Source organism: Scyliorhinus torazame, chromosome 14 (assembly GCF_047496885.1).
Source record: "Scyliorhinus torazame isolate Kashiwa2021f chromosome 14, sScyTor2.1, whole genome shotgun sequence".
NCBI lineage: Eukaryota > Metazoa > Chordata > Chondrichthyes > Carcharhiniformes > Scyliorhinidae > Scyliorhinus > Scyliorhinus torazame.
Window position 1 is genome coordinate 175,091,514 of NC_092720.1, and position 20,523 is coordinate 175,112,036.

Below are 20,523 nucleotides of genomic sequence, written 5' to 3' on the forward strand. Positions count from 1 at the left end.
TGGAAATAGAGCCAGTTGGCAGTGGAGAAAACGGAAATGAAGCGACACACGAAAATCAAGCACCAGTTTCGTGAATGTCGGGTAACACTTCGACAATCAGAATCCGGGGAGAACGAAGGCCGCTGGCGACTGATCAGCGACAGTCAAGACACATTTCCCTTGTTTAGAATGATTCGAGAAATTAACAGATATTTAGAAACTAAGAAAACTGTCCTTACTGCACATCAGAAAAGACAGTTTCATTTTAGTTTCATTGCGAATATCTTGAGGCAGAAAATACAACAATGGCTCGAATGTAGAACCTGGAGGCGCGTTATGTGACACAAAGTCACCCTCGCTTGAAACACAGCCTCCGTTCTCTCTCCACAGATGCTGTCATACCTGCTGAGATTAACCAGCCTTTTGTGCTTTTGTTCCAGATTGGTGCATCAGCAAGTATTTGCTGTTACGAAGAGGACAAGATGAGACTGTTTCCATCATGATTTGAGTTGTGTATTCATGCAGGAACAGCATTTGCCTTTTCTGTGGCGCTATCGGTTAGCACGTTCGGCTGTTAACCGAAAATCATGTGGTTCGATTCCACCCAGCGACGAGATATTATCCCATCCCCGGATGAAGTGCTTTTTGTACATCGTCCCTCTGTGGGATCAAATCCACCCACCTTGGTGCTTTTTTCATTTCATGCCACATTTATTTGATTTCGTTCCTCCGGTTCCAATATTAAACACGCCACATTCTTTCATTCTGATTTCAAACAGTCAGTTCACATCTAAAGTGAATCAATATTCATTTGAATTACCAAAGAGAGACATTCACCCCAATAGCAACAGTGGGACGAATGGGGCCTAGAATTTTCTCTGTGGATCAAAGAGAGTGAGATGGTGAATTAGAGGCGCTCCAAAGTGCAACTGATACGTGGTCGGATAATTCAGCCGGGGAAATAGAGAGAGAGCTTGTTAGCACTGACAATATTCAGGAATGAGAGGAAAGGGATACAGGGTGAAATGGATTCAAGAAATCAGCAGCGGACGACGTGACCAAGTTTCTCGGTAGAATACCCGGAACCCGGCATGTTGATAATGGCCAATCCTGCGAAACTTAATCTATGGACAATCTGGCACACTTCAGCATGGCCAATCTACCGAACCTTCACATTTTTGGACTGTGGGAGGGACCTCGAGTAGGCACACACAGAAAACTGATGCAGACACCGGAAGAACGTCCAAATGCCATATGTTTGAGACGAATATCGAATTTGCTATGTATTATATATTATAGCGGTTGCATAGTTATTTTTATCGAGCCTGGGTTAAAGTGTATATATCCATGTTGCAGGAAAATTATTATGGAACCAAGTTTCAGGCATCAAAACTGTGTATCGACGAAAGTTGTAACTCGAGAGTCATACAGTGTGGGCCATGATAGGTTCCAAACAGTTGACGAACTAACGCATCGCCAGTCATAGCTTGCCTCAGCGGTAACGTGTGGCGCCGTGATCGTATAGTGGTTAGTACTCTGCGTTGTGGCCGCAGCAACCTCGGTTCAAATCCGAGTCACGGCAATGACCAGTTGATGTGTTTTTCTTAAATGAACGGATGAGTAATTCTCTGTGTGAAGCACTCTTTAAAACGGGTTCACAGCTGAGTACATGCTTCTGCTTCTGTTTGATGCTCCAGAATTCAAACAGTTGTGAATGCGAGAATCTCCTCAGCTCCCGATTTTATATTTTAACTATCATCATCAAGCATACTCCTCCGGTTCTAGTCTTTTTGGAAGTGAAAACAGTCTCTCTCAATAGGCTGCATCAGCTTCTTCGGTCATCGCCCCAAAATGTTCATGTGTCGCAACCAAATACCCACTGAATCTTCTGTAAGGCGGAGAATAATCTTGATCTTGATAGTCTCGCCATATAAATAAATTGGATTGGATTGGATTGGATTTGCTTATTGTCACGTGTACCGAGGTACATTGAAAAGTATTTTTCTGCGAGCAGCTCAATAGATCATGAAGTCCATTGGTAGAAAAGGGAAGAAAAGGAAATACTTAATAGGGCAATGCAACATATACAATGTAACTACATACGCACTGGCATCGTATGAAGCATGCAGGGTGCAGTGTTAATGAGGTAAGTCCATAAGAGGGTCATTTAGGAGTCTGGTGGCAGTGGGGAAGAAGCTGCTTTTGAGTCTGTTCGTGCGTGTTCTCAGACGTCTGTATCTCCTGCCCGATGGAAGAAGTTGGAAGAGTGAGTACGCCGGGTGGGGTGGATCTTTGATTATGCTGCCCGCTTTCCTCAGGCAGCGGGAGGTGTAGATGGAGTCAATGGTTGGGAGGCAGGTTCCTGTGATGGACTGGGCGGTGTTCACGACGCTCTGAAGTTTCTTGCCGTCCTGGACCGAGTAGTTGCCGTACCAGGCTGTGATGCAGCCCGATAGGATGCTTTCTATGGTGCATCTGTAAAAGTTGCTAAGGGTTAATGTGGACATGCCGAATTTCCTTAGTTTCCTGAACAAGTATAGGTGCTGTTGTTCTTTCGTGGTGGTAGCGTCGACGTGGGTGGACCAGGACAGATCTTTGGAGCTGTGCACCTCAAGGAATTTCAAATTGGTAACCATCTCCACCTCGGCCCCGTTGATGCTCACAGGGGTGTGTACAGGACTTTGCTTCCTGAAGTCAATGAACAGCTGTTTAGTGTTGCTGGCATTGAGGGAGAGATTGTTGTCGCTACACCACTCCACTAGGTTCTCTATCTCCCGCCTGTATTCTGACTCGTCGTTATTCGACATCCTGCCCACTATTGTCGTATCGTCAGCAAACTTGTCGATAGAGTTGGAACCCAGTTTCGCCACGCAGTCGTCTGCGTACAGCGAGTAGAGTAGGAGGATAGGTACGCAGCCATGAGGGGCACCGGTGTTGAGAACAACTGTGGAGGAGATGTTGTTGTTCATTCTTACTGATTGTGGTCTGTTGGTCAGAAAATCGAGGATCCAGTTGCAGGGTGGAAAGCCAAGTCCTAGGTTTTGGAGCTTTGATATGAGCGTGGCTGGGATTGTGGTGTTGAAGGCGGAGCTGACATCAATAGATAGGAGTCTGATGTAGGAGTCCTTGCTTTCGAGATGCTCTAGGGATGAGTGTATAGCTGACATCTGGTCATGATGCAATGAGGATGAGTGGGCCAATTTTCTGGAAATAGAGCCAGTTGGCAGTGGAGAAAACGGAAATGAAGCGACACACGAAAATCAAGCACCAGTTTCGTGAATGTCGGGTAACACTTCGACAATCAGAATCCGGGGAGAACGAAGGCCGCTGGCGACTGATCAGCGACAGTCAAGACACATTTCCCTTGTTTAGAATGATTCGAGAAATTAACAGATATTTAGAAACTAAGAAAACTGTCCTTACTGCACATCAGAAAAGACAGATTCATTTTAGTTTCAATGCGAATATCTTGAGGCAGAAAATACAACAGTGGCTCGAATGTAGAACCTGGAGGCGCCTTATGTGACACAAAGTCACCCTCGCTTGAAACACAGCCTCCGTTCTCTCTCCACAGATGCTGTCATACCTGCTGAGATTAACCAGCCTTTTGTGCTTTTGTTCCAGATTGGTGCATCAGCAAGAATTTGCTGTTACGAAGAGGACAAGATGAGACTGTTTCCATCATGATTTGAGTTGTTTAGTCATGCAGGAACAGCATTTGTCGTCTCTGTGGCGCCATCGGTTAGCACATTCGGCTGTTAACCGAAAATTAGGTGGTTCGATTCCACCCAGGGTCGAGATATTAACCCACCCCCGGATGAAGTGTTTTTTGTACTTCGTCACTCTGTGGGATCAAATCCACCCACCTTGGTGCTTTTTACATTTCATTCCACATTTATTTGATTTCTTTCCTCCGCTTCCAATATTAAACACGCCACATTCTTTCATTCTGATTTCAAACAGTCAGTTCACATCTAAAGTGAATCAATATTCATTTGAATTACCAAAGAGAGACATTCACCCCAATAGCAACAGTGGGACGAATGGGGCCTAGAATTTTCTCTGTGGATCAAAGCGAGTGAGGTGGCGAATTAGAGGCGCTCCAAAGTGCAACTGATACGTGGTCGGAGAATTCAGCCGGGGAAATAGAGAGAGAGCTTGTTAGCACTGACAATATTCAGGAATGAGAGGAAAGGGATACAGGGTGAAATGGATTCAAGAAATCAGCAGCGTACGACGTGACCAAGTTTCTCGGTAGAATACCCGGAACCCGGCATGTTGATCATGGCCAATCCTGCGAAACTTAATCTATGGATAATCTGGCACACTTCAGCATGGCCAATCTACCGAACCTTCACATTTTTGGACTGTGGGAGGGACCTCGAGCAGGCACACACAGAAAACTGATGCAGACACCGGGAGAACGTCCAAATACCATATGATTGAGACGAATATCGAATTTGCTATGTATTATATATTATAGCGGTTGCATAGTTATTTTTATAGAGCCTGGGTTAAAGTGTATATATCCTTGTTGCAGGAAAATTATTATGCAACCAAGTTTCAGGCATCAAAACTGTGTATCTACGAAAGTTGTCACTCGAGAGTCATCCAGTGTGGGCCATGATCGGTTCCAAACAGTTGACGACCTAGTGCATCGACAGTTACAGTTTGCCTCAGCGGTAACGTATGGCGCCGTGATCGTATAGTGGTTAGTACTCTGCGTTGTGGCCGCAGCAACCTCGGTTCGAATCCGAGTCACGGCAGTGATCAGTTGACGTGATTTTCTTAAATGAACGGATGAGTAATTATCTGTGTGAAGCACTCTTTAAAACGGGTTCACAGCTGAGTGCATGCTTCTGCTTCGGTTTGATGCTCCAGAATTCAAACAGTTGTGAATGCGAGAATGTCCTCAGCTCCCGATTTTATATTTTAACTATCATCATCAAGCATACTCCTCCGGTTCTAGTCTTTTTGGAAGTGAAAACAGTCTCTCTCAATTTGCTGCATCAGCTTCTTCGGTCATCGCCCCAAAATGTTCATGTGTCGCAACCAAATACCCACTGAATCTTCTGTAAGGCGGAGAATAATCTTGATCTTGATAGTCTCCCCATATAAATGAATTGGATTGGATTGGATTGGATTTGCTTATTGTCACGTGTACCGAGGTACATTGAAAAGTATTTTTCTGCGAGCAGCTCAATAGATCATGAAGTCCATTGGGAGAAAAGGGAAGAAAAGAAAATATTTAATAGGGCAATGCAACATATACAATGTAACTACATACGCACTGGCATTGCATGAAGCATACAGGGTGCAGTTTTAATGAGGTAAGTCCATAAGAGGGTCATTTAGGAGTCTGGTGACAGTGGGGAAGAAGCTGCTTTTGAGTGTGTTCGTGCGTGTTCTCAGACGTCTGTATCTCCTGCCCGATGGAAGAAGTTGGAAGAGTGAGTACGCCGGGTGGGGTGGATCTTTGATTATGCTGCCCGCTTTCCTCAGGCAGCGGGAGGTGTAGATGGAGTCAATGGTTGGGAGGCAGGTTCCTGTGATGGACTGGGCGGTGTTCACGACGCTCTGAAGTTTCTTGCCGTCCTGGGCCGAGCAGTTGCCGTACCAGGCTATGATGCAGCCCGATAGGATGCTTTCTATGGTGCATCTGTAAAAGTTGCTAAGGGTTAATGTGGACATGCCGAATTTCCTTAGTTTCCTGAACAAGTATAGGTGCTGTTGTGCTTTCGTGGTGGTAGCGTCGACGTGGGTGGACCAGAACAGATCTTTGGAGCTGTGCACCTCAAGGAGTTTCAAATTGGTGACCATCTCCACCTCGGCCCCGTTGATGCTCAAATGGGTGTGTACAGTACTTTGCTTCCTGAAGTCAATGAACAGCTGTTTAGTGTTGCTGGCATTGAGGGAGAGATTATTGTCGCTACACCACTCCACTAGGTTCTCTATCTCCCGCCTGTATTCTGACTCGTCGTTATTCGACATCCTGCCCACTATTGTCGTATCGTCAGCAAACTTGTCGATAGAGTTGGAACCCAGTTTCGCCACGCAGTCGTCTGCGTACAGCGAGTAGAGTAGGAGGATAGGTACGCAGCCATGAGGGGCACCGGTGTTGAGAACAACTGTGGAGGAGATGTTGTTGTTCATTCTTACTGATTGTGGTCTGTTGGTCAGAAAATCGAGGATCCAGTTGCAGGGTGGAAAGCCAAGTCCTAGGTTTTGGAGCTTTGATATGAGCGTGGCTGGGATTGTGGTGTTGAAGGCGGAGCTGACATCAATAGATAGGAGTCTGATGTAGGAGTCCTTGCTTTCGAGATGCTCTAGGGATGAGTGTATAGCTGACATCTGGTCATGATGCAATGAGGATGAGTGGGCCAATTTTCTGGAAATAGAGCCAGTTGGCAGTGGAGAAAACGGAAATGAAGCGACACACGAAAATCAAGCACCAGTTTCGTGAATGTCGGGTAACACTTCGACAATCAGAATCCGGGGAGAACGAAGGCCGCTGGCGACTGATCAGCGACAGTCAAGACACATTTCCCTTGTTTAGAATGATTCGAGAAATTAACAGATATTTAGAAACTAAGAAAACTGTCCTTACTGCACATCAGAAATGACAGTTTCATTTTAGTTTCATTGCGAATATCTTGAGGCAGAAAATACAACAATGGCTCGAATGTTAGAACCTGGAGGCGCGTTATGTGACACAAAGTCACCCCCGCTTGAAACACAGCCTCCGTTCTCTCTCCACAGATGCTGTCATACCTGCTGAGATTAACCAGCCTTTTGTGCTTTTGTCCCAGATTGGTGCATCAGCAAGAATTTGCTGTTACGAAGAGGACAAGATGAGACTGTTTCCATCATGATTTGAGTTGTTTATTCATGCAGGAGCGACATTTGTCGTCTCTTTGGCGCTATCGGTTAGAACGTTCGGCTGTTAACCGAAAATTAGGTGGTTTGATTCGACCCAGCGACGAGATATTATCCCACCCCCGGATGAAGTGTTTTTTGTACTTCGTCCCTCTGTGGGATCAAATCCACCCACCTTGGTGCTTTTTACATTTCATGCCACATTTATTTGATTTCTTTCCTCCGCTTCCAATATTAAACACGCCACATTCTTTCATTCTGATTTCAAACAGTCAGTTCACATCTAAAGTGAATCAATATTCATTTGAATTACCAAAGAGAGACATTCACCCCAATAGCAACAGTGGGACGAATGGGGCCTAGAATTTTCTCTGTGGATCAAAGCGAGTGAGATGGTGAATTAGAGGCGCTCCAAAGTGCAACTGATACGTGGTCGGAGAATTCAGCCGGGGAAATAGAGAGAGAGCTTGTTAGCACTGACAATATTCAGGAATGAGAGGAAAGGGATACAGGGTGAAATGGATTCAAGAAATCAGCAGCGGACGACGTGACCAAGTTTCTCGGTAGAATACCCGGAACCCGGCATGTTGATCATGGCCAATCCTGCGAAACTTAATCTATGGACAATCTGGCAAACTTCAGCATGGCCAATCTACCGGACCTTCACATTTTTGGACTGTGGGAGGGACCTCGAGCAGGCACACACAGAAAACTGATGCAGACACCGGGAGTACGTCCAAATACCATATGATTGAGACGAATATCGAATTTGCTATGTATTATATATTATAGCGGTTGCATAGTTATTTTTATAGAGCCTGGGTTAAAGTGTATATATCCTTGTTGCAGGAAAATTATTATGGAACCAAGTTTCAGGCATCAAAACTGTGTATCTACGGAAGTTGTAACTCGAGAGTCATACGGTGTGGGCCATGATCGGTTCCAAACAGTTGACGACCTAGTGCATCGACAGTTATAGCTTGCCTCAGCGGTAACGTATGGCGCCGTGATCGTATAGTGGTTAGTACTCTGCGTTGTGGCCGCAGCAACATCGGTTCGAATCCGAGTCACGGCAATGATCAGTTGACCTGATTTTCTTAAATGAACGGATGAGTAATTCTCTGTGTGAAGCACTCTTTAAAACGGGTTCACAGCTGAGTGCATGCTTCTGCTTCGGTTTGATGCTCCAGAATTCAAACAGTTGTGAATGCGAGAATGTCCTCAGCTCCCGATTTTATATTTTAACTATCATCATCAAGCATACTCCTCCGGTTCTAGTCTTTTTGGAAGTGAAAACAGTCTCTCTCAATTTGCTGCATCAGCTTCTTCGGTCATCGCCCCAAAATGTTCATGTGTCGCAACCAAATACCCACTGAATCTTCTGTGAGGCGGAGAATAATCTTGATCTTGATAGTCTCCCCATATAAATGAATTGGATTGGATTGGATTGGATTTGCTTATTGTCACGTGTACCGAGGTACATTGAAAAGTATTTTTCTGCGAGCAGCTCAATAGATCATGAAGTCCATTGGTAGAAAAGGGAAGAAAAGAAAATATTTAATAGAGCAATGCAACATATACAATGTAACTACATACGCACTGGCATTGGATGAAGCATACAGGGTACAGTGTTAATGAGGTAAGTCCATAAGAGGGTCATTTAGGAGTCTGGTGACAGTGGGGAAGAAGCTGCTTTTGAGTCTGTTCGTGCGTGTTCTCAGACGTCTGTATCTCCTGCCCGATGGAAGAAGTTGGAAGAGTGAGTACGCCGGGTGGGGTGGATCTTTGATTATGCTGCCCGCTTTCCTCAGGCAGCGGGAGGTGTAGATGGAGTCAATGGTTGGGAGGCAGGTTCCTGTGATGGACTGGGCGGTGTTCACGACGCTCTGAAGTTTCTTGCCGTCCTGGACCGAGCAGTTGCCGTACCAGGCTGTGATGCAGCCCGATAGGATGCTTTCTATGGTGCATCTGTAAAAGTTGCTAAGGGTTAATGTGGACATGCCGAATTTCCTTAGTTTCCTGAACAAGTATAGGTGCTGTTGTGCTTTCGTGGTGGTAGCGTCGACGTGGGTGGACCAGGACAGATCTTTGGAGCTGTGCACCTCAAGGAATTTCAATTTGGTGACCATCTCCACCTCGGCCCCGTTGATGCTCACAGGGGTGTGGACAGTACTTTGCTTCCTGAAGTCAATGAACAGCTGTTTAGTGTTGCTGGCATTGAGGGAGAGATTATTGTCGCTACACCACTCCACTAGGTTCTCTATCTCCCGCCTGTATTCTGACTCGTCGTTATTCGACATCCTGCCCACTATTGTCGTATCGTCAGCAAACTTGTCGATAGAGTTGGAACCCAGTTTCGCCACGCAGTCGTCTGCGTACAGCGAGTAGAGTAGGAGGATAGGTACGCAGCCATGAGGGGCACCGGTGTTGAGAACAACTGTGGAGGAGATGTTGTTGTTCATTCTTACTGATTGTGGTCTGTAGGTCAGAAAATCGAGGATCCAGTTGCAGGGTGGAAAGCCAAGTCCTAGGTTTTGGAGCTTTGATATGAGCGTGGCTGGGATTGTGGTGTTGAAGGCGGAGCTGTCATCAATAGATAGGAGTCTGATGTAGGAGTCCTTGCTTTCGAGATGCTCTAGGGATGAGTGTATAGCTGACATCTGGTCATGATGCAATGAGGATGAGTGGGCCAATTTTCTGGAATTAGAGCCAGTTGGCAGTGGAGAAAACGGAAATGAAGCGACACACGAAAATCAAGCACCAGTTTCGTGAATGTCGGGTAACACTTCGACAATCAGAATCCGGGAGAACGAAGGCCGCTGGCGACTGATCAGCGACAGTCAAGACACATTTCCCTTGTTTAGAATGATTCGAGAAATTAACAGATATTTAGAAACTAAGAAAACTGTCCTTACTGCACATCAGAAAAGACAGTTTCATTTTAGTTTCATTGCGAATATCTTGAGGCAGAAAATACAACAATGGCTCGAATGTAGAACCTGGAGGCGCGTTATGTGACACAAAGTCACCCTCGCTTGAAACACAGCCTCCGTTCTCTCTCCAAAGATGCTGTCATACCTGCTGAGATTAACCAGCCTTTTGTGCTTTTGTTCCAGATTGGTGCATCAGCAAGAATTTGCTGTTACGAAGAGGACAAGATGAGACTGTTTCCATCATGATTTGAGTTGTTTATTCATGCAGGAACAGCATTTGCCTTTTCTGTGGCGCTATCGGTTAGCACGTTCGGCTGTTAACCGAAAATCATGTGGTTCGATTCCACCCAGCGACGAGATATTATCCCATCCCCGGATGAAGTGCTTTTTGTACATCGTCCCTCTGTGGGATCAAATCCACCCACCTTGGTGCTTTTTTCATTTCATGCCACATTTATTTGATTTCGTTCCTCCGGTTCCAATATTAAACACGCCACATTCTTTCATTCTGATTTCAAACAGTCAGTTCACATCTAAAGTGAATCAATATTCATTTGAATTACCAAAGAGAGACATTCACCCCAATAGCAACAGTGGGACGAATGGGGCCTAGAATTTTCTCTGATTATCAAAGAGAGTGAGATGGTGAATTAGAGGCGCTCCAAAGTGCAACTGATACGTGGTCGGAGAATTCAGCCGGGGAAATAGAGAGAGAGCTTGTTAGCACTGACAATATTCAGGAATGAGAGGAAAGGGATACAGGGTGAAATGGATTCAAGAAATCAGCAGCGGACGACGTGACCAAGTTTCTCGGTAGAATACCCGGAACCCGGCATGTTGATCATGGCCAATCCTGCGAAACTTAATCTATGGACAATCTGGCACACTTCAGCATGGCCAATCTACCGAACCTTCACATTTTTGGACTGTGGGAGGGACCTCGAGTAGGCACACACAGAAAACTGATGCAGACACCGGAAGAACGTCCAAATGCCATATGTTTGAGACGAATATCGAATTTGCTATGTATTATATATTATAGCGGTTGCATAGTTATTTTTATAGAGCCTGGGTTAAAGTGTATATATCCATGTTGCAGGAAAATTATTATGGAACCAAGTTTCAGGCATCAAAACTGTGTATCTACGAAAGTTGTAACTCGAGAGTCATACAGTGTGGGCCATGATAGGTTCCAAACAGTTGACGACCTAACGCATCGCCAGTCAAAGCTTGCCTCAGCGGTAACGTGTGGCGCCGTGATCGTATAGTGGTTAGTACTCTGCGTTGTGGCCGCAGCAACCTCGGTTCAAATCCGAGTCACGGCAATGAACAGTTGATGTGTTTTTCTTAAATGAACGGATGAGTAATTCTCTGTGTGAAGCACTCTTTAAAACGGGTTCACAGCTGAGTACATGCTTCTGCTTCTGTTTGATGCTCCAGAATTCAAACAGTTGTGAATGCGAGAATCTCCTCAGCTCCCGATTTTATATTTTAACTATCATCATCAAGCATACTCCTCCGGTTCTAGTCTTTTTGGAAGTGAAAACAGTCTCTCTCAATAGGCTGCATCAGCTTCTTCGGTCATCGCCCCAAAATGTTCATGTGTCGCAACCAAATACCCACTGAATCTTCTGTAAGGCGGAGAATAATCTTGATCTTGATAGTCTCGCCATATAAATAAATTGGATTGGATTGGATTGGATTTGCTTATTGTCACGTGTACCGAGGTACATTGAAAAGTATTTTTCTGCGAGCAGCTCAATAGATCATGAAGTCCATTGGTAGAAAAGGGAAGAAAAGAAAATATTTAATAGGGCAATGCAACATATACAATGTAACTACATACGCACTGGCATCGTATGAAGCATGCAGGGTGCAGTGTTAATGAGGTAAGTCCATAAGAGGGTCATGTAGGAGTCTGGTGACAGTGGGGAAGAAGCTGCTTTTGAGTCTGTTCGTGCGTGTTCTCAGACGTCTGTATCTCCTGCCCGATGGAAGAAGTTGGAAGAGTGAGTACGCCGGGTGGGGTGGATCTTTTATTATGCTGCCCGCTTTCCTCAGGCAGCGGGAGGTGTAGATGGAGTCAATGGTTGGGAGGCAGGTTCCTGTGATGGACTGGGCGGGGTTCACGACCCTCTGAAGTTTCTTGCCGTCCTGGACCGAGTAGTTGCCGTACCAGGCTGTGATGCAGCCCGATAGGATGCTTTCTATGGTGCATCTGTAAAAGTTGCTAAGGGTTAATGTGGACATGCCGAATTTCCTTAGTTTCCTGAACAAGTATAGGTGCCGTTGTTCTTTCGTGGTGGTAGCGTCGACGTGGGTGGACCAGGACAGATCTTTGGAGCTGTGCACCTCAGGGAATTTCAAATTGGTAACCATCTCCACCTCGGCCCCGTTGATGCTCACAGGGGTGTGTACAGGACTTTGCTTCCTGAAGTCAATGAACAGCTGTTTAGTGTTGCTGGCATTGAGGGAGAGATTGTTGTCGCTACACCACTCCACTAGGTTCTCTATCTCCCGCCTGTATTCTGACTCGTCGTTATTCGAGATCCTGCCCACTATTGTCGTATCGTCAGCAAACTTGTAGATAGATTTGGAACCCAGTTTCGCCACGCAGTCGTCTGCGTACAGCGAGTAGAGTAGGAGCATAGGTACGCAGCCATGAGGGGCACCGGTGTTGAGAACAACTGTGGAGGAGATGTTGTTGTTCATTCTTACTGATTGTGGTCTGCTGGTCAGAAAATCGAGGATCCAGTTGCAGGGTGGAAACCCAAGTCCGAGGTTTTGGAGCTTTGATATGAGCGTGGCTGGGATTGTGGTGTTGAAGGCGGAGCTGTAGTCAATAGATAGGAGTCTGATGTAGGAGTCCTTGCGTTCGAGATGCTCTAGGGATGAGTGTATACCTGACATCTGGTCATGATGCAATGAGGATGAGTGGGCCAATTTTCTGGAAATAGAGCCAGTTGGCAGTGGAGAAAACGGAAATGAAGCGACACACGAAAATCAAGCACCAGTTTCGTGAATGTCGGGTTACACTTCGACAATCAGAATCCGGGGAGAACGAAGGCCGCTGGCGACTGATCAGCGACAGTCAAGACGCATTTCCCTTGTTTAGAATGATTCGAGAAATTAAAAGATATTTAGAAACTAAGAAAACTGTCCTTACTGCACATCAGAAAAGACAGTTTCATTTTAGTTTCATTGCGAATATCTTGAGGCAGAAAATACAACAATGGCTCGAATGTAGAAACTGAAGGCGCGTTATATGACACAAAGTCACCCCCGCTTGAAACACAGTCTCCGTTCTCTCTCCACAGATGCTGTCATACCTGCTGAGATTAACCAGCCTTTTGTGCTTTTGTCCCAGATTGGTGCATCAGCAAGAATTTGCTGTTACGAAGAGGACAAGATGAGACTGTTTCCATCATGATTTGAGTTGTTTATTCATGCAGGAGCGACAACTGTCGTCTCTGTGGCGCTATCGGTTAGAACGTTCGGCTGTTAACCGAAAATTAGGTGGTTCGATTCCACCCAGCGATGAGATATTATCCCACCCCCGGATGAAGTGTTTTTTGTACTTCGTCCCTCTGTGGGATCAAATCCACCCACCTTGGTGCTTTTTACATTTCATGCCACATTTATTTGATTTCTTTCCTCCGCTTCCAATATTAAACACGCCACATTCTTTCATTCTGATTTCAAACAGTCAGTTCACATCTAAAGTGAATCAATATTCATTTGAATTACCAAAGAGAGACATTCACCCCAATAGCAACAGTGGGACGAATGGGGCCTAGAATTTTCTCTGTGGATCAAAGCGAGTGTGATGGTGAATTAGAGGCGCTCCAAAGTGCAACTGATACGTGGTCGGAGAATTCAGCCGGGGAAATAGAGAGAGAGCTTCTGAGCACTGACAATTTTCAGGAATGAGAGGAAAGGGATACAGGGTGAAATGGATTCAAGAAATCAGCAGCGGACGACGTGACCAAGTTTCTCGGTAGAATACCCGGAACCCGGCATGTTGATCATGGCCAATCCTGCGAAACTTAATCTATGGACAATCTGGCACACTTCAGCATGGCCAATCTACCGAACCTTCACATTTTTGGACTGTGGGAGGGACCTCGAGCAGGCACACACAGAAAACTGATGCAGACACCGGGAGAACATCCAAATACCATATGATTGAGACGAATATCGAATTTGCTATGTATTATATATTATAGCGGTTGCATAGTTATTTTTATAGAGCCTGGGTTAAAGTGTATATATCCTTGTTGCAGGAAAATTATTATGCAACCAAGTTTCAGGCATCAAAAGTGTGTATCTACGAAAGTTGTAACTCGAGAGTCATACAGTGTGGGCCATGATCGGTTCCAAACAGTTGACGACCTAGTGCACCGACAGTTATAGCTTGCCTCAGCGGTAACGTGTAGCGCCGTGATCGTATAGTGGTTAGTACTCTGCGTTGTGGCCACAGCAACCTCGGTTCGAATCCGAGTCACGGCAGTGACCAGTTGGCGTGTTGATCTTAAATGAACGGATGAGTAATTCTCTGTGTGAAGCTTTCTTTAAAACGGGTTCACAGCTGAGTGCATGCTTCTGCTTCTGTTTGATGCTCCAGCATTCAAACAGTTGTGAATGCGAGAATCTCCTCAGCTCCCGATTTTATATTTTAACTGTCATCATCAAGCATACTCCTCCGGTTCTAGTCTTTTTTTAAGTGAAAACAGTCTCTCTCAATTTGCTGCATCAGCTTCTTCGGTCATCGCCCCAAAATGTTCATCTGTCGCAACGAAATACCCACTGAATCTTCTGTAAGACGGAGAATAATCTTGATCTTGATAGTCACCCCATATAAATGAATTGGATTGGATTGGATTTGCTTATTGTCACGTGTACCGAGGTACATTGAAAAGTATTTTTCTGCGAGCAGCTCAATAGATCATGAAGTCCATTGGTAGAAAAGGGAAGAAAAGAAAATACATAATAGGGCAACGCAACATATACAATGTAACTACATACGCACTGGCATCGGATGAAGCATACAGGGTGTAGTGTTAATGAGGTAAGTCCATAAGAGGGTCATTTTGGAGTCTGGTGACAGTGGGGAAGAAGCTGCTTTTGAGTCTGTTCGTGCGTGTTCTCAGACGTCTGTATCTCCTGCCCGATGGAAGAAGTTGGAAGAGTGAGTACGCCGGGTGGGGTGGATCTTTGATTATGCTGCCCGCTTTCCTCAGGCAGCGGGAGGTGTAGATGGAGTCAATGGTTGGGAGGCAGGTGCCTGTGATGGACTGGGGGGTGTTCACGATGCTCTGAAGTTTCTTGCCGTCCTGGACCGAGCAGTTGCCGTACCAGGCTCTGATGCAGCCCGATAGGATGCTTTCTATGGTGCATCTGTAAAAGTTGCTAAGGGTTAATGTGGACATGCCGAATTTCCTTAGTTTCCTGAACAAGTATAGGTGCTGTTGTGCTTTCGTGACGGTTGCGTCGACGTGGGTAGACCAGGACAGATTTTTGGAGCTGTGCACCTCAAGGAATTTCAAATTGGTAAACATCTCCACCTCGGCCCCGTTGATGCTCACAGGGGTGTGTACAGTACTTTGCTTCCTGAAGTCAATGACCAGCTGTTTAGTGTTGCTGGCATTGAGGGAGAGATTGTTGTCGCTACACCACCCCACTAGGTTCTCTATCTCCCGCCTGTATTCTGACTCATCGTTATTCGAGATCCTGCCCACTATTGTCGTATCGTCAGCAAACTTGTAGATAGAGTTGGAACCCAGTTTCGCCACGCAGTCGTCTGCGTAAAGCGAGTAGAGGAGGAGGATAAGTACGCAGTCTTGAGGGGCACCGGTGTTGAGAACAACTGTGGAGGAGATGTTGTTGTTCATTCTTACTGATTGTGGTCTGTTGGTCAGAAAATCGAGGATCCAGTTACAGGGTGGAAAGCCAAGTCCTAGGTTTTGGAGCTTTGATATGAGCGTGGCTGGGATTGTGGTGTTGAAGGCGGAGCTGTAGCCAATAGATAGGAGTCTGATGTAGGAGTCCTTGCTTTCGAGATGCTCTCGGTATGAGTGTATACCTGACATCCGGTCATGATGCAATGAGGATGAGTGGGCCAATTTTCTGGAAATAGAGCCAGTTGGCAGTGGAGAAAACGGAAATGAAGCGACACACGAAAATCAAGCACCAGTTTCGTGAATGTCGGGTAACACTTCGAAATTCAGAATCCGGGGAGAACGAAGGCCGCTGGCGACTGATCAGCGACAGTAAAGACACATTTCCCTTGTTTAGAATGATTCGAGAAATTAACAGATATTTAGAAACTAAGAAAACTGTCCTTACTGCACATCAGAAAAGACAGTTTCATTTTAGTTTCATTGCGAATATCTTGAGGCAGAAAATACAACAATGGCTCGAATGTAGAACCTGGAGGCGCGTTATGTGACACAAAGTCACCCTCGCTTGAAACACAGCCTCCGTTCTCTCTCCCCAGATGCTGTCATACCTGCTGAGATTAACCAGCCTTTTGTTCTTTTGTTCCAGATTGGTGCATCAGCAAGAATTTGCTGTTACGAAGAGGACAAGATGAGACTGTTTCCATCATGATTTGAGTTGTTTATTCATGCAGGAACAGCATTTGTCGTCTCTGTGGCGCTACCGGTTTGCACGTTCGGCTGTTAACCGTAAATTAGGTGGTTCGATTCCACCCAGCAACGAGATATTATCCCACCCCCGGATGAAGTGTTTTTTGTACTTCGTCCCTCTGTGGGATCAAATCCACCCACCTTGGTGCTTTTTACATTTCATGCCACATTTATTTGATTTCTTTCCTCCGGTTCCAATATTAAACACGCCACATTCTTTCATTCTGATTTCAAACAGTCAGTTCACATCTAAAGTGAATCAATATTCATTTGAATTACCAAAGAGAGACATTCACCCCAATAGCAACAGTGGGACGAATGGGGCCTGGAATTTTCTCTGTGGATCGAAGAGAGTGAGATGGTGAATTAGAGGCGCTCCAAAGTGCAACTGATACGTGGTCGGATAATTCAGCCGGGGAAATAGAGAGAGAGCTTGTTAGCACTGACAATATTCAGGAATGAGAGGAAAGGGATACAGGGTGAAATGGATTCAAGAAATCAGCAGCGGACGACGTGACCAAGTTTCTCGGTAGAATACCCGGAACCCGGCATGTTGATCATGGCCAATCCTGTGAAACTTAATCTATGGACAATCTGGCACACTTCAGCATGGCCAATCTACCGAACCTTCACATTTTTGGACTGTGGGAGGGACCTCGAGCAGGCACACACAGAAAACTGATGATGACACCGGGAGAACGTCCAAATACCATATGTTTGAGACGAATATCGAATTTGCGATGTATTATATATTATAGCGGTTGCATAGTTATTTTTATAGAGCCTGGGTTAAAGTGTATATATCCTTGTTGCAGGAAAATTATTATGCAACCAAGTTTCAGGCATTAAAACTGTGTATCTACGAAAGTTGTAACTCGAGAGTCATACAGTGTGGGCCATGATCGGTTCCAAACAGTTGACGATCTAGTGCATCGACAGTTATAGCTTGCCTCAGCAGTAACGTATGGCGCCGTGATCGTATAGTGGTTAGTACTCTGCATTGTGGCCGCAGCAACCTCGGTTCGAATCCGAGTCACAGCAGTGATCAGTTGACGTGATTTTCTTAAATGAACGGATGAGTAATTCTCTGTGTGAAGCACTCTTTAAAACGGGTTCACAGCTGAGTGCATGCTTCTGCTTCTGTTTGATGCTCCAGAATTCAAACAGTTGTGAATTCGAGAATGTCCTCAACTCCCGATTTTATATTTTAACTATCATCATCAAGCATACTCCTCCGGTTCTAGTCTTTTTGGAAGTGAAAACAGTCTCTCTCAATTTGCTGCATCAGCTTCTTCGGTCATTGCCCCAAAATGTTCATGTGTCGCAACCAAATACCCACTGAATCTTCTGTAAGGCAGAGAATAATCTTGATCTTGATAGTCTCCCCATATAAATGAATTGGATTGGATTGGATTGGATTTGCTTTTTGTCACGTGTACCGAGGTACATTGAAAAGTATTTTTCTGCGAGCAGCTCAATAGATCATGAAGTCCATTGGTAGAAAAGGGAAGAAAAGAAAATATTTAATAGGGCAATGCAACACATACAATGTAACTACATACGCACTGGCATCGGATGAAGCATACAGGGTGCAGTGTTAATGAGGTAAGTCCATAAGAGGGTCATTTAGGAGTCTGGTGACAGTGGGGAAGAAGCTGCTTTTGAGTCTGTTTGTGCGTGTTCTCAGACGTCTGTATCTCCTGCCCGATGGAAGAAGTTGGAAGAGTGAGTACGCCGGGTGGGGGTGGATCTTTGATTATGCTGCCCGCTTTCCTCAGGCAGCGGGAGGTGTAGATGGAGTCAATGGTTGGGAGGCAGGTTCCTGTGATGGACTGGGCGGTGTTCACGATGCTCTGAAGTTTCTTGCCGTCCTGGACCGAGCAGTTGCCGTACCAGGCTGTGATGCAGCCCGATAGGATGCTTTCTATGGTGCATCTGTAAAAGTTGCTAAGGGTTAATGTGGACATGCCGAATTTCCTTAGTTTCCTGAACAAGTATAGGTGCTGTTGTGCTTTCGTGGTGGTAGCGTCGACGTGGGTGGACCAGGACAGATCTTTGGAGCTGTGCACCTCAAGGAATTTCAAATTGGTAACCATCTCCACCTCGGCCCCATTGATGCTCACAGGGGTGTGTACAGTACTTTGCTTCCTGAAGTCAATGAACAGCTGTTTAGTGTTGCTGGCATTGAGGGAGAGATTATTGTCGCTACACCACTCCACTAGGTTCTCTATCTCCCGCCTGTATTCTGACTCGTCGTTATTCGAGATCCTGCATACTATTGTCGTATCGTCAGCAAACTTGTAGATAGAGTTGGAACCCAGTTTCGCCACGCAGTCGTCTGTGTACAGCGAGTAGAGTACGAGGATAGGTACGCAGTCTTGAGGGGCACCGGTGTTGAGAACAACTGTGGAGGAGATGTTGTTGTTCATTCTTACTGATTGTGGTCTGTTGGTCAGAAAATCGAGGATCCAGTTGCAGGGTGGAAAGCCAAGTCCTAGGTTTTGGAGCTTTGATATGAGCGTGGCTGGGATTGTGGTGTTGAAGGCGGAGCTGTAGCCAATAGATAGGAGTCTGATGTAGGAGTCCTTGCTTTCGAGATGCTCTAGGGATGAGTGAAGACCTGACATCTGGTCATGATGCAATGAGGATGAGTGGGCCAATTTTCTGGAAATAGAGCCAGTTGGCAGTGGAGAAAAAGGAAATGAAGCGACACACGAAAATCAAGCACCAGTTTCGTGAATGTTGGGTAACACTTCGACAATCAGAATCCGGGGAGAACGAAGGCCGCTGGCGACTGATCAGCGACAGTAAAGACACATTTCCCTTGTTTAGAATGATTCGAGAAATTAACAGATATTTAGAAACTAAGAAAACTGTCCTTACTGCACATCAGAAAAGACAGTTTCATTTTAATTTCATTGCGAATATCTTGAGGCAGAAAATACAACAATGGCTCGAATGTAGATCCTGGAGGCGCGTTATGTGACACAAAGTCACCGTCGCTTGAAACACAGCCTCCGTTCTCTCTCCACAGATGCTGTCATACCTGCTGAGATTTACCAGCCTTTTGTGCTTTTGTTCCAGATTGGTGCATCAGCAAGAATTTGCTGTTAGGAAGAGGACAAGATGAGACTGTTTCCATCATGATTTGAGTTGTTTATTCATGCAGGAACAGCATTTGTCGTCTCTGTGGCGCTACCGGTTAGCACGTTCGGCTGTTAACCGTAAATTAGGTGGTTCGATTCCACCCAGCAACGAGATATTATCCCACCCCCGGATGAAGTGTTTTTTGTACTTCGTCCCTCTGTGGGATCAAATCCACCCACCTTGGTGCTTTTTACATTTCATGCCACATTTATTTGATTTCTTTCCTCCGGTTCCAATATTAAACACGCCACATTCTTTCATTCTGATTTCAAACAGTCAGTTCACATCTAAAGTGAATCAATATTCATTTGAATTACCAAAGAGAGACATTCACCCCAATAGCAACAGTGGGACGAATGGGGCCTAGAATTTTCTCTGTGGATCGAAGAGAGTGAGATGGTGAATTAGAGGCGCTCCAAAGTGCAACTGATACGTGGTCGGATAATTCAGCCGGGGAAATAGAGAGAGAGCTTGTTAGCACTGACAATATTCAGGAATGAGAGGAAAGGGATACAGGGTGAAATGGATTCAAGAAATCAGCAGCGGACGACGTGACCAAGTTTCTCGGTAGAATACCCGGAACCCGGCATGTTGATCATGGCCAATCCTGTGAAACTTAATCTATGGACAATCTGGCACACTTCAGCATGGCCAATCTACCGAACCTTCACATTTTTGGACTGTGGGAGGGACCTCGAGCAGGCACACACAGAAAACTGATGATGACACCGGGAGAACGTCCAAATACCATATGTTTGAGACGAATATCGAATTTGCTATGTATTATATATTATAGCGGTTGCATAGTTATTTTTATAGAGCCTGGGTTAAAGTGTATATATCCTTGTTGCAGGAAAATTATTATGCAACCAAGTTTCAGGCATCAAAACTGTGTATCTACGAAAGTTGTAACTCGAGAGTCATACAGTGTGGGGCATGAT

At 45.4% G+C, this 20,523-nt stretch overlaps 3 non-coding genes across 3 annotated transcripts; all 3 read left to right on the top strand.

Annotated features, from left to right (window-relative positions):
- Positions 1-1,489: 1,489 nt before the first annotated feature.
- trnah-gug (transfer RNA histidin (anticodon GUG)) lies at positions 1,490-1,561 on the top strand. The gene has a single exon. It is a non-coding gene; the product is annotated as a tRNA-His (tRNA).
- Positions 1,562-4,673: 3,112 nt separating this feature from the next.
- Positions 4,674-4,745, top strand: trnah-gug (transfer RNA histidin (anticodon GUG)). Its single transcript has one exon. It is a non-coding gene; the product is annotated as a tRNA-His (tRNA).
- A 6,296-nt stretch (positions 4,746-11,041) lies between these two features.
- On the top strand, positions 11,042-11,113 carry trnah-gug (transfer RNA histidin (anticodon GUG)). Its single transcript has one exon. It is a non-coding gene; the product is annotated as a tRNA-His (tRNA).
- Positions 11,114-20,523: the final 9,410 nt, after the last annotated feature.